We start from the raw sequence: 14,856 nt of genomic DNA, 5'->3' as shown, positions 1-14,856 counted from the left end.
AAGTCATTCAACATAAGCTACCGCGAAAACATGAACCAATTACACTAAACTTTCTTAGATTTGTTCAAGAGCTTTGTCTTTCTCTACTACAATTTTTACTTGATCTTTCTCATTGGTGGGATGAAAAAAATTATAAAATTTAAGACTTTATGAAATTCTTTGAGAAACTAAGACAAATTATATTCTTAATAACCAAGAGAGACTACATGATTTGGAAGTAAATACCTACAATCCTGAAAACACTAATATATTTGTTTTATCAATATGTATTCTTTCTGATGTCAATATTTAATTTTTTAAGTAGATATTTAATTTTTAAAGTAAATATTTAAAAATGTAACAACACTAATATATTTGTTTTATTAATATGTTTATTCTTTCTAAAATGTTTCATTGCTGTTCCTCGGTTAATTTAACAGGGCTTTACCAGAAGATAATTTTTTGAAAGAAATCAGAACGGATTCCCTTACAAAGTCCCTGTAACAAGCCTAAGAACCTTTGCACCATGGTTCTTTGAAACTCTGCTGCCTCTTTTAAATTAGCTGTCTTTTTGTTCATCCACTCACTCCCCCACCCCACCTGGAGCTTTGATCAATTTCTTCTGGACTGTCAAGATGAGCCAATGGGATGCATCAACTAAGACTGCTGATTAGCATTATAACTCACTAAAAGAAAAAAGTGACCAACAAAGAATGGAAAACAAAACAAACATAAAATCTACCTGGGACATCTTTTCACCTTTCTTTATTTCATCAGAGAGAAGCCTTTCACACACTTGTTTTGGTAAGCAATCACAAAGTGCCAATTTTGTTCTTGTCAATGAAACTTCTGTCTTCTCACCATTGCTTACATAACTCACCTTTCACAGTATGCTAACAGAGCTTAGTAATGTTATTGTTTCGACATAAAACATCATAATCTTAGTACAAAGTGTTTAGGCCAAATCATTTTTATGGCTTCTAAAGGCAGACCTTTGTCGACATCTCTTGCCAAGAGAGAAACAATTTCCTGTGTCAGATTATCACTCTTATTTACATCTACATTCAGAATATAACCATGTGTGGGAGTTTAATAAGTGGATGAAATTTGTTTCTGAAGTACTGTTTCCCCTACATAATATTTTCAGCAAGGGCCTACATTGCAAATGTTTTTACACTTGTTTTGTGAGGAGAAAGTAACAAACATGGAAACATAACCCCTAAGACAAGGTTTTAGCATCCAACATACCTGACAAGATTTTCCCTGTCTCCAGTTCACTTCCAAAGTTGCATATTCAGTTCTTCAATCTTCAGTCTTGGGGGTTTTGTTCAACACAGACTGTCTTTGTCTTCTCTCTCTAGGAAATCTTTCCTGCCATACAAGGGATAATCAAATAAAACTTAAAAAATAGAATATAAGAATATGAGAAAAACAATTTTAAGCACGAATGTTTCTCCAACTTAACACTGTGTCAAAGTGCTTAACTTATTGCAATCTCATGCTTTTTTCTTCCTCAGGATCAAAGCATTGTTTTCCTCTTCTGGTTCTTTGGGGAAAATATATATATGTAGATCTAATATTTAATTAATGAAAAAATAAATGTCCTCTGTTAAACATTATTGCTTAAATTAGGTACTTGAAAACTTAGCTATTTCTCATTAATACTATATTGGACCCCTGCATTTTATTCCCATTTATGCCACAGGAAATAAAATGTAACCAATTCAGTATACTTTATAGTACTTTACTTGTAAATAAACATATATCTGATAGAATAAATCAATTCTACAAAATTATTTTAAAGGTTTTTCTCAACATTTCACAATTGTCCATAATTGTGATTTACTCGGAGTATTTAAGTTTTCAGAAATTATCAACTATAACTTCAATAGCTGAAATGGTAAACATGGGATTATACTACATACATCGTTTGCCTACATGTATGCATATTCATATATGTTTATGTAAATAATTACATAATTACATAAATGTTTATGTAAATACTTTTTAGGCAAGCAAAAGGGAAAGAAAAGGTCTTGAATATCCCAATTAATTTAAAACCAATTAAAATGTTATATGAAAATTATTTTTAAACTAACTGCTAAAATTTACATCCTACATTTTAGAATACATTTACCATTTTAAAGAACATATTCGATCTTTGAAAGAACTCTAACTACATGAGCATTTGTAGCCAATATGTTAGAACCCTCCACCAATCAGAGCACAGCCTCTGTGTAGATTTTATCATTCCCATAGGAAGACCACTGTTCCTTAGAGACTGAAGCAGGCAATGTTGTCAAAAATTATGGGGACAGCTGAGATCAAGGAACATTCCCAAGCTAGAGTCAACACCAAATAATGCTGAAGAGAATTACATTATAGTATAAATATATTTATGTTTTCTTACATTAGTGATATTTTAATTCTTCGTGATACCAAGCCCAATGTTATTTCATACCTAACTCATGCCATGTAATCTGTTCCTAGATATCCAAGATTCAAATAAATTAGCCATTCCAAAGGAGTAAATTGATGAACTCTCCATCTGTTTCTGTTTATATTGCTAATCAGTGTGTTTTAGTGATATTACAAAAGTAATTAGGGAGAAAAATGAGGATTATATCCAGAAAAGGTTTTTAAATGAAGACCCTATGTCGACACTTCTTACTTCAAAAGAACAATACTGAGACTTGGTCTTCGAAATGTCAATCATGACTCAAAATCACTGGAATCCCCTAAGTGCATCCAAGAAATACAGAATCACAGGCTCACTCTGACACACGAATTGCAACCTGTGTTTTAACAAGAATCCTAAGTATATGAAATACACATAAGTTTGAGGACCCAGTGTATCTCTTCAAGAAAACCTGAGGACGGGAAGGCTAGGGTCTCTCCAGCCCTAGATGTGGTGCAGGACCAAGGGCCCTTGGAGGAGTTTAATTTTAGGTGTGTTGCACCTGCCTTCTTTCTTGAGGAGTGACTGGCCTTAGAATGGAAAGAATATTATCACACTTGCAGGTGGCAGCTAGACCCCACTACACTGAGGCTTTAGAAACCGATGGCAAAACAAAGAATGGCCCCGCAGCCCCCAAGCTGAGCCAAAGGCAGATCCACACCAGAGGGTAGGCAGACTACATAGAAACTGCACTGGAGTGCACTGGCCACACTCACATCAGCATGTCACACCCACCCACACACACAAACACACTCATAAACAGGAAGATACACACACACACACACACACACACACAGAAAGACTCATGGAGACATCCAACATTCTCATGGAAACACACCCTGCCAGCCAGCTCCTGAGGCTGCAGGGTTCTGCTCTCTGCTGGGAAGCCCCTCGGGGAGACAGCAGCCCAGCGGTAGGCAGGCAGGCCATACTTGGAAATGCCAGCTGGGAGGGCTTTCAGCAAGAGGCACCTTTGTACCATCTGGGCAGGCCTGAAGCATCCTGGGGATTTCTGAGGATCACCGTAGACATCCTTGAAGCCCCTTCAGACCTTCTCTAAGCCTGATTTGGCCTGCTGGATTTCTAAAATCCTGGGATCATGGCATGATCCTGTGGAGAGGGAGGGCTGTTGCCAAACACCGAGGCACTGCCACAGAGGGCCCCTGCTTGCCTAAGCTGCTCAGACCATTCCCCAGGCAATGGTGGCTGTCACTGTGATGCGAGCCCCAGCTCAGCACTGGCACTTGCCTCAGTCTGCTTGTGCATGCGCATTTGCGTGCCTGGCTGGGGATCTGCAACATTGGTGCTGTCCAGCTGCTGCTGCACAGGTGCATGGGGGAGGTGGTGCCAGGGGCGGCTCTGGGAATGGGACTGCCTGCCACAAGCAGCGCTTAACCCCGACAGTTTTGACCTCAGTACCTCCTTGAGCCGGCTTTCCTCTTCGGGTCAGGTGGGGGAAGAGCGTGCTTCAGACCATGAGGTGTGCACTCGGGACTGCTCTTACCACTGGATTATGGATTGGATGGTGTGGGCAGTGATCAGGTCCCATGGGGCTGGAGATTCAGTTCGATGAGGTGTGGCAGGGGTCGCTGGACCACAGAAACATACCTAAGACCCTTGGAGAGGGTGTCAGAAGAACATCCCTTGATTCCATGAGATGACTGCCCCCCTTTGATCTGGGCCACACACCATGGGGCCCTGCCTTGGTCTCCAAGCTCAGAGACTCTTGTTTCTCAGCACTGCTGTCTAGACATGGAGGGAACAACCACAGAGAGGCGAGCCCAGTGTGCAGCTGAGTGGCGACACCTGTAACTGGCCTCCTGTGGGGGTAGATCAGGTGGACAATGTGTCTCAGAAGTTCCCTGGTGCCAATCCAAGCCTGAGACAGATGTGCGGGCATGCAGCTGAGAACCCCCCAAAAAGCCAAGCACAGGCAGATTGCACCTGTGACCACAGGAGGGCCTGTGCCAGAGTCCAAGCCTCCTTCAGGAATTACTGCCTGAGGAGCCAGGAGGGTGCAGCCAAGTGTAAACCATCCCAACCCCCACCCTGGGATTACCACCCACCACTTGGCCTGCACCAGCCACTGCCCAGTCTCCTTAGCTCCATGCAATCCCTGGCAACCAACAGTTTCACTGCTGATAAAACCTGTAGGTCCTACAGCAAAAATACCTCAATCAATCTCACGTTAATATTAGTCCTGGTAAAACTTATAGCTTTTGTTCTACAGCAAAAAGGCCTCAATCAATCACATATTTAAAAGAAAATTAGTAAGATACAGTAGATGCTCATATAGGTTTAAATCACAAAATTAGCTGGGCATGGTGATGGGCACCCATAATTTTATCTACTAGGGATACTGAGGCAGGAGAATCACTTGAACCTAGAGGGCAGAGGTTTTGGTGAGCCTGGATCACATCATTGCACTCCAGCATGGGAAACAAAAGTGAAATTCCCTCTCAAAAAATAAAAAATAAAAAAAGAAGGAACCTCCAGTACAATGGATAGAAATGGCAAGAGCTGACCTTTCTGCTTTATTTTCAGTCTTGTGAGGCAAGCATTCAGACTTTACTAGTAAGTGTAATGTTTTATTTAAATTTTTTTGTAATATAGTTTTTATCAGATTGAGGAAGTTCTCTTTAATTCTTATTTTACTAATAGATTTTAAAAATTACAAATGAATATTCAATTCAATTTGTTAAAATAATATTTTTCATTTGTTTTGTCAGTCATAAGGTGATTTTTGTTTATACTATTAATATGCTGAAATGTTTATTGAATTTTAAATTTTTGATTTATTTTGAGACAGGTGTTTACTCTGTTACCCAGGCTGCAGTGCTGTGGCACAATCATAGCTCACTGAAAACTCTAATGCCTGGGAATAAGTGATCCTCCCACTTCAGCCTCCAGAATAGCTGGGACTATGAGCATGCACCACGACACCCAGCTATTCCTTTAATTTTTATTTTCAGTAGAGACAAGATTTCACTATGTTGCCTAGACTGGTCTCAAACTCCTGAGCGCAAGTGATCTTCCAGCCTCAGCCTCACAAAATTCTGGAATGACAGGCATGAGCCTCCATGCTCAGCTTTCAATTTTAAATTTTTATTTGTACATAGTAGGTCTATATATTTATAGGGCACACAAAATATTTTGTTATAGACATACAAAGTGTACTAATCATATCAGGGTAAACTGAGTATCCACTACCTTAAGTATTTCTCATTTCTTTGTGTCAGAAACATTTCAATTGTACTCTTCATTTTTCTAAAATGTACAATATATTGTTGACTGTAGTCGCCCTGGGGTGCTTTCAAATACTGAGCCTTATTCATTCTATCTAACTATATCCTTGTACCCATTAACCATCTACTTACCACCCTGCTGCCCTTCTTAGCCTCTGGTAACCATCCTTCCACTCGCTGTCTCCATGAATTCAATTGTTTTAGTTTTTAGTTCCCACAAGTAAGTGAGGACACGTGAAGTTTGTCTTTCTGTGCCTTTCTTATTTCACTTAACATGGTGTTCAATTTCATTCATATTGTTGGGAAATGGCAGAATCTCATTTTCTTTGATGGTTGAATAGTACTGCATTGTGTGTATCTACCACATTTTCTTTTTCCATTCGTCTGTGGATGGACACTTAGGTTGCTTCCAAATCTTAGCTATTGTGAATAGTGATGCAATAAGCATGAGAATGCAGATATCTCTTCCGTGTACTAATTTATTTCTTTTGGGTATATGCCTAGCAGTGGGATTGCTGGATCATATGGTAGTTCTATTTAGTTTTTGAGGTACATCCATATTGTTATCCATACTAATTCACATTCCCATCAGCAGTGTAAGAGGGTTCATTTTTTTTCTACATTCTCACCAGCATTTTTTATTGCTTGTCTTTTGGGTAAAAACCGCTTTAACTCAAGTGAGATAATATAACATTGTAGGTTTGATTGGAATTTCTTTAACAGTCAGTGGACGTTGAACACCTTTTTATGTAAATGCTTTCCGTTTGTATGTCTTCTTTTGGGAAGTGTCTATTCCAATCATGTGTCAGTTTTTAATTTGGATTATTAGATTTTTTTCTATTGAGCTATTTGAGCTTCTTACATATTCTGGTTATTAATCCCTATCATGTGGATAGTTTGCAAATATTTTCTCCTATTTAGTCAGTTTCTCCTCACTTTGTTGATTGCATTATTTACTGTGCAGAAGTTTTAAAATTTGATATGATCCTATTTGTCCATTTTTGCTTTGGTTTCCTGTGCTTGTGGGACATTATCCAAGAAATACTTGCCCAGGTCAATGTCCTGGAGAGTTTTCCTAAGGTTTCCTTTTAGTAAATTTATAGTTTCATGACTTAGGTTTATGTCTTTAATCAGTTTTATTAGATTTGTATACATGGTGAGAGATAGGAGTCTTTTCATTCTTCTACATATGGATATCCAGTTTTCCTAATACCATTTATCAAAGAGACTCTTCTTTCCCAAACTATATGCTCTGGGCCCCTTTGTGAAAAACGAGTTTACTGTACATCCCTGAATTTATTTCTGGGTTTTTTGGTCTGTTCCATTGGTCTGTGTGTCTGTTTTCATGCCAGTACCATGCTGTTTTGGTTCTTGTAGCTCTGTATTATAATTTGAAGTCAAGTAATGTGATTTCTTCAGAGTATCCAGAATACTCAGCATTTCTTAGAATAATCTGGGTCTCTTGTGAATACATGTAGATTTTAGAATATTGTTTCTGTTTCTGTGGAGAATATCATTGGTATTTTGATAGATATTGAGTTGAATACGTAGATTGCTTTTGGTGGTATGAACATTTTAATGATATTGATTCTTTGAACTCATAAACATGGAATCTTTTTTTGCTGTCCTCTTCAATTTCTTGCATCAATATTTTATAGTTTATTATTTATTGGTTTTTAGTACTAAACTAACCTTGGATTTCTAGAATAAATGCCAATTATTTAAATCTATTATCTTTTTATATACAAATGAACTGTATTTGTCAAGATTAAAACAAAAACTTTATGCACTATGATTACTTCTAAATGAAATTCTAGAAAATGTACAACTATAGCAACTGAAAACAGATGAGAGGTTGCCAGGGCTGAGGGGTGAGGGTTATGAATGGACTTAATAGGGTTTAGAGGGAAAGCTTTAGAAATGTTCCATATGGTGATCATGATGGTGATTACATTACTATGCACATTTGTTAAGGTTCATCAAATTGTGCACATAAAATTGTTGACTTATTACATGTAAATATTCTTTCATAAAGCTTGCCAATTAACATATATAGATTTTTATTAGTAAAAAGCAAGTGGAGAATGTATTTTGTTTGTTTGTTTGTTTGCTTGCTTGCTTCTTTTTGAGATGGAGATTCACTCGTCACCCAGGCTGTTGTGCTATGGTGCAATCTTGGCTCACTGCAACCTCTGCCTCCCAGGTTCAAGTGATTCTCCTGCCTCAGCCTCTCGAGTGGCTGGGGTTACAGGCACCTGACACCATGCCCAGTTATTTTCTTTGTATTTTCAATACAGACAGGGTTTCACCATGTTGGCCAGGCTAGTCTAAAATTTCTTACCTCAGGTGATCTGTCCGCCTCAGCCTCCCAAAGTGCCGGGATTACAGGCATAAGCCACCACACCCAACCATGAATGTGTTTTTAAGTTTAATACCTCCACATTTGTATATATAAAATATTTTTTTAATGTTTGAAATCATAAAAATAGGGAAAAGAAAGAAAGGGGATGGGAAGTGGGTAATAGTCAAATGGAATACTATCTTTTATTTCAATAGTTCAGTTGTTAAGAAAAGTTTATTTGCACACTCACTAGTTGTACAATGAAAATTACATTTAATTATGGCAGTACAAAATAATTTATGCAGCTATGCACATGACAGAAACTAACGTATAATTTACTCTTTTTGTGTTGTCTTTGCCGGGTTTTTGTTGTTGTTGTTGGGTTGTTTGTTTGTTTGTTTGTTTGTTTGTTTGTTTTGAGACCATCTCACTCTGTCAACAGGGTGGAGTGCATAGTGCAATCATGGCTCACTGCAACCTCTGCCTTATGGGTTCAAGGGATTGTCTTGCTTCAGCCTCCCAAGTAGCTGAGGTTACAGGCCCATGCCACCAGGCCCAGCTAATTTTTTGTATTTAGTAGAGACGGGTTTTGCCATGTTGGTCAGGCTTTTCTCAAACTTCTGACCTCAGGTGGTCCACCTGCCTGGACCTCACAAAGTGCTGGGATTACAGGGGTGAGTCACCATGCCCGGCCTGTCAGGTGTTTATATTGACATTGTATCTGACGTCATAAAATACATTGGAAAAAAATTCCTCCCTCTTCTGTTTTGTAGAGAGTTTGTGTACATTTTCCTTTATCTACTTTTTGATAGAATTCAATAGTGAAATCAGCAGGGTCTGAAGATTTCTTCTTGAAAAAAATTTTTATTACAATTTCTTCAACAGATATATGACTATTTGGATTGCCTGTTTCCCATTGTGTCATTTTTATAATTTGTTTTTTACAATGAAATTTATCTATTTTCAAGTTTGTTGGCAAAAAAATTATTTCAAATTTATTGGCAAAATGTGTTTATTATAATTTTGATATCTGTGTGGGCTGCAGTAATATTCTTTCATTTCTGCTGGAAGTAATTTGTGTTTTGGGTGTTTTTATTAGTCTAGCTAGGTTTTAATTATCTTTGCAAAGCAGCAAATTTCAGCTGGAGTTTCTGCTTTTTTTTTTTTTGAAATGGATCCTCCTTCTGTCATACAGGCTGGAGGGCAGTGGCACGATTTCAGCTCACTGCAAACTCTCTCTCCCTGGTTCAAGGGATACTCCTGCCCCAACCTCATGAGTAGCTCTGATTACAGGCACCCACCCCTATGCCCGACTAATTTGAGTATATTTAGTAGAGACAGGGTTTCACTATGTTGGCCAGGCTGGTCTTGAACTCCTAATCTCAGGTGATCCACCTTCCTTGGTCTCAACGTGCTGGGATTACAGACATGAGCCAGCATGCCTGGCCACGTTTTCTGCTGCTATTTTCATTTTATAATTTTTGTTTGTCTCCTGAGATTTTTGTCTCTTTTACTTATTGTATATGCATATTTTCCTTTATGTCTCTGCACATTTATGATTGCTGTTTTAAAATTTTTTAGTAGATTGGGCTCAGTGGCTCACACCTGCAATCTCAGCCTTTTGGAGGCTAAGGCAGAATTATTTGAGCTCAGTAGTCCAACACCAGCCCAATCAACATGGTGCAACCCTGTCTCTACCAAAAATACAAAAATTAGCCAGCATGGTGGCTCATTCCTGTAATCCCAGCACATTAGGATGCCAAGGCAGACAGATTATCTGAGATTAGGAGTTTGAGACTAGCCTAGCCAACATTGTGAAAGCCCTTCTCTACAAAAAATACAAAAATTAGCCAGGCATCATGATGCATGCCTATAATCCTACCTACTCAGGAGTCTGAGGCTGGAGAACTGCTTGAGCCTGAGTTATGGAGGTTGCAGTGAGCTGAGATCTCTGCCTCCTGGATTCAAGTGATTCTCCTGCCTCAGCCTCCTGAGTAGCTGAAATTGCAGGCACCTGACACCATGCCCGGCTAGTATTTTTAGTAGAGACAGGGTTTCACCAAGTTGACTAGGTTGGTCTCGAACTCCTGACATCAAGTGCTTCTTTTGCCTTGGTCTCCCAAAGTGCTGGGATTACAGGTGTGAACCACTGTGCCTGGTGGGTTAGCATGCTCTTGTTTTATAAAGGTACAAAATAAACGTGGACAACATGTACTTAGCTGATTGTTGCTACTTCCACCTTAGCAACTTTCCTACTCATTCAGAATTTCTTTATTCTCACATATGCTAAAATATGTTTGAAGTGTGTTAATTTGGATAAAAAGGCATTTTGTATTCCTCATAGAATAGTGTTAAAAACTGTGAGGTATGCTAAGCTGTCATGGCAAAGTGGTATTTAATGTGCCTGTATGTGTGGAGGAGTTATATAATTCCCATTTTTAAAATAAAAGTGCTTAGAAATAAAAAACGAATTATCTTTTAACCTTTTGAAAATGATTAGTTGGTAACTTTGTGTATAATATTGATGGATTTCTAATTTTCCAGAATGGTGTCATAATAGTAGCTTTCTTTGATATAACACAAGTCCTCAGAGGGTATATAACCAATTTGAAGTCAGTCATTTGGTTTTTTTAAAATTTCAAATTGATTTAGGTTTCCTGATATATATATGTAGAGGATATTCAGCTTACAGTCATTCAACTTAAAGTTTTGACTCTGCGATTGTGCTGTTTTTCATTTTATTTGAGAAATTGCATGAGATATTCAACACTTTATCACAACATAAGCTTTGTCTTAGTTGATTTTGCCTAACAGTAAACTAATGTATTGTGAGAATATTTAAGGCAGGCAAGGCTGAACTATAATGTTCAGTTATGTTAGATGTATTAAATGCGTTTTTGACTTACAGTATGTTCAACCTATGATGGGTTTCCTGGGACATAGCCTCATCATAAGTTGCAAAGCATCTGGATTAACATGTGTGAGATTTTCTCAACATATTAACACGCAAGAGCACAATGAAAAAATGTTAAAATTCTTTTTTTCTTAGGGAAGAAATAAATTATTATGTTGGAGTAATACATTAGAGTTTCTTGTAGTATGTCATTAATTCCCTATTTATTTATCCAAGATGGAGTTTGACTTTTCACCCACGCTGGAGTTCAGTTGTGCAATTTCTGCTCATTGCAACCTCTGCCTCTCCGGTTCAAATGATTTTCATGCCTCAGCTTCCTGAGTTGCTGGGACTACAAGAGCGAACCACCATGCTCAGCTAAATTTTATATTTTTAGTAGGGACAGCGTTTCACTATGTTGGCCAGGCTGATCATGAACCCCTGTCCCCAAGCTATCCACCCACTTTGGCCTCCAAAAGTGCTGGGATTACAGGCGTAAGCAACCATGACTGGCCCCTATTTCTTTTAATATTTAGAAACAGAGCCTCTTTTTATTTAATGCATTTTAAATTTTGGGGTACATGTGAAGAACATGCAAGATTGTTGCATACACATACAAACATGGCACTGTGATTTTCTGCCTTCTTCCCCATCAACTATATCTGGTATTTCTACCCATGCCATTTCTCCCCAAATCCCCATCTGCCTCTATTTCCCCAAGACAAATCCCAGTGTGTGATGCTCCCCTCCCTGTGTCAATGTATTCTCATTGTTCAACACCCACCTATGAGTGAGAACATGTGGTGTTTGATTTTTTGTTCTTGTGTCAGTTTGCTGAGAATGATGGTTTCCGGGTTCATCCACGTTCCTGACAGATGAACAAAGGACACGAACTCATCGTTTTTTGTGGCTGCGTAGTATTCCATGTTGTATATGTGCCACATTTTTCCTGTCCAGTCTATCATCGATGGGCATTTGGGTTGGTTCCAGGTCTTTGCTATTGTAAACAGTGCTGCAGTGAACATATGTGTGCATGGGTTCTTATAGTAGAACGATTTATAATCCTTTGGATATATACCAAGTAATGGGATTGCTGGGTCAAATGGTATTTCTATTGCTAGGTCCTTGAGAAATTGCCACACTGTGCTCCACAGTGGTTGACCTAATTTACACTCCCACCAACAGTGTAAAGGTGTTTCTAATTCTCTGCATTCTCTCAGGCATCTGTTGTCTCCAGATTTTTTAATGATCGCCATTCTAACTGGAGTGAGATGGTATCTCAATGTACTTTTGATTTGCATTTCTCTAATGACAAGTAATAATAAGCATTTTTTCATTTGTTTGTTGGCCTCATGTATGTCTTCTTTTGTAAAGTGTCTGTTCATATCCTTTGCCCACTTTCAAATAAGCTTATTTGTTTTGTTCTTGTAAATCTGTTTTAGTTCTTTGTAAATTCTGAATATCAGCCCCTTGTCAGACGGGTAAACTGCAAAAATTTTATCCCATTCTGTTGGTTGCTGATTCATTCTAATGACTGTTTCTTTTGCTCTGCAGAAGCTGTGGAGTTTGATGAGATCCCATTTGTCTAGTTTGGCTTTTGTTGCCAATACTTTTGGTGTTTTGGTCATGAAGTCCTTGCCTACTCCTATGTCCTGAATGGTTTTCCCTAGGTTTTCTTTTAGGGTTTTTATGGTGTTAGGTCTTATGTTTAAGTCTCCAATTTAGCTGGAGTTAATTTTAGTGTAAGGTGTCAGGAAGGGGTCCAGTTTCTGCTTTCTGCACATGGCTAGCCAGTTTTCTCAACACCATTTATTAAACAGGGAATCCTTTTCCCATTGCTTCTTTTTGTCAGGTTTGTCAAAGATTGGATGGTTGTAAATATGTTGTGTTGCCTTCCAGGCCTCTGTTTTGTTCCATTGGTCTATATCTCTGTTTTGGTACCAATATCATGCTGTTTTGATTACTGTAGCCTTGTAGTATAGTTTGAAGTCTGATTGTGTGATGCCTCCCGCTTTGTACTTTTTGCTTAGAATTGACTTGGCTATGTGGGCTCTCTTTTGGTTCCATATGAAGTTTAAGGTGTTTTTTTCCAGTTCTGTGAAGGTCATTGGTATCTTGATGGAAATAGCGTTGAATCTGTAAATTACTTTGGGCAGTATGGCCATTTTCACGATATTGATTCTTCCAAACCATGAACATGGAATGTTTCTCCATCTGTTTGTGTCCTCTCTTATTTCGTTGAGCAGTGGTTTGTAGTTCTCCTTGAAGAGGTTTTTTACGTTCCTTGTTAGCTGTATTCCTAGGTATTTTATTCTCTTTGTAGCATTTGTGAATGGTAGTTCATTCTTGATTTGACTCTCTTTAAGTCTGTTATTGGTGTATAGAAATGCTTGTGGTTTTGCACATTGATTTTATATCCTGAGACTTTGCTGAAGTCGCTTATCAGTTTCAGCAGATTTTGGGTTGAGACGATGGGGTCTTTTAAATATACACTCATGTTGTCTGCAAATAGGGACAATTGGACTTTTTCCTTTCCTGTTTTAGTACCTTTATTTCTTTTTCTTGCATGATTGCTCTGGCTAGAACTTCCAACACTGTACTGAATAGAAGTGGTGAGAGAGGGCATCCTTGTTTAGTGCTAGATTTCAAAGGGAATGCTTGCAGTTTTTTGCCCATTCAGTATGATATTTGCTGTTGGTTTGTTGTAAATAGCTTTTATTATTTTGAGATATATTCTGTCAATCCCTAGTTTATTGAGGGTTTTAAGCATAAAGAGCTGTTGAATTTTGTCAAAAGTCTTCTCTGCATCAATTGAGCTAATCATATGGTTTTTGACGTTGGTTCTGTTTATGTGGTGAATTACGTTTGTAGATTTGTGTATGTTGAACCACCCTTGAATCCAGGGGATGAAGCCTATTTGATCATGGTGGATAAGCTTTTTGATGTGCTGCTGCAATCGGCTTGCCAGTATTTTATTGAAGGTTTTTGCATCTATGTTCATCATGGATATTGGCCTGAAGTTTTCGTTTTTTGCTGAGTCTCTGCCAGGTTTTGGTATCTTGATGATGTTGGGTTCATAAAATGATTTGGGAAGGATTCTCTCTTTTTGTATTATTTAGAATAGTTTCAGAAGGAAGGGTTCCAACTCCTCTTCATATGTCTCATCGAATTTGGCTGTGAACCCATCCGGACCTGGGCTTTTTTTAAGTGGTAGGCTCTTAATTTCTGCCTCAACTTCAGGCCTACTTATTGGTCTATTCAGCGTTTCGACTTCTTCCTGGTTTAGGTTTGGGAGGTTGCAAGTGTCCAGGAATTTATCCATTTCTTCTGGGTTTACTAGTTTATGTGCATAGAATTGTTTGTAATAATCTCTGATGGTGGTTTATATTTCTGTAAAATCTGTGGTGATATTCTCATTATTGTTTTTTACTGCATCTATTTGATTATGATGTCTTATCTTTTTTATTAATCTGGCTAGTGGTCTGTCTATTTTATTGATCTTTTTGAAGAACCAGCTCCTGAATTTATTGATTTTTGAAGGGTTTTTCTTGTCTCTATCTCCTTCAGTTCTGCTCTGATCTTAGCTACTTCTTGTCTTCTGCTAGGTTTTGAGTTTTTTGATCTTGCTCCTCTAGCTCTCAATTTTGATGATAGGGTGTCGATTTTAGATCTTTCCTTGCTTCTCGTGTGGACATTTATTGCTATATATTTTCCTCTAGCAACTGATTCAAATGTGTCCCAGAGATTCTGGTATGTTGTGTCTGTTCTCGTTGGTTTTGAAGAACATTTCTATTTCTGCCTTCATTTCATTGCTTATCCAGTCAACATTCAAGAGCCTGTTGTTCAATTTTCATGAAGCTGTGCGGTTCTGAGTTAGTTTCTGAATTCTGAGTTTTAACTTGATTGCACTGTTGTCTGACAGAGCATTTGTTATGATTTC

This window comes from Callithrix jacchus, chromosome 17, assembly GCF_049354715.1.
Source record: "Callithrix jacchus isolate 240 chromosome 17, calJac240_pri, whole genome shotgun sequence".
Classification (NCBI taxonomy): Eukaryota; Metazoa; Chordata; class Mammalia; order Primates; family Cebidae; genus Callithrix; species Callithrix jacchus.
The sequence above is the reverse complement of the archived record's forward strand: the minus strand, read 5'-3'. Positions refer to the sequence as shown.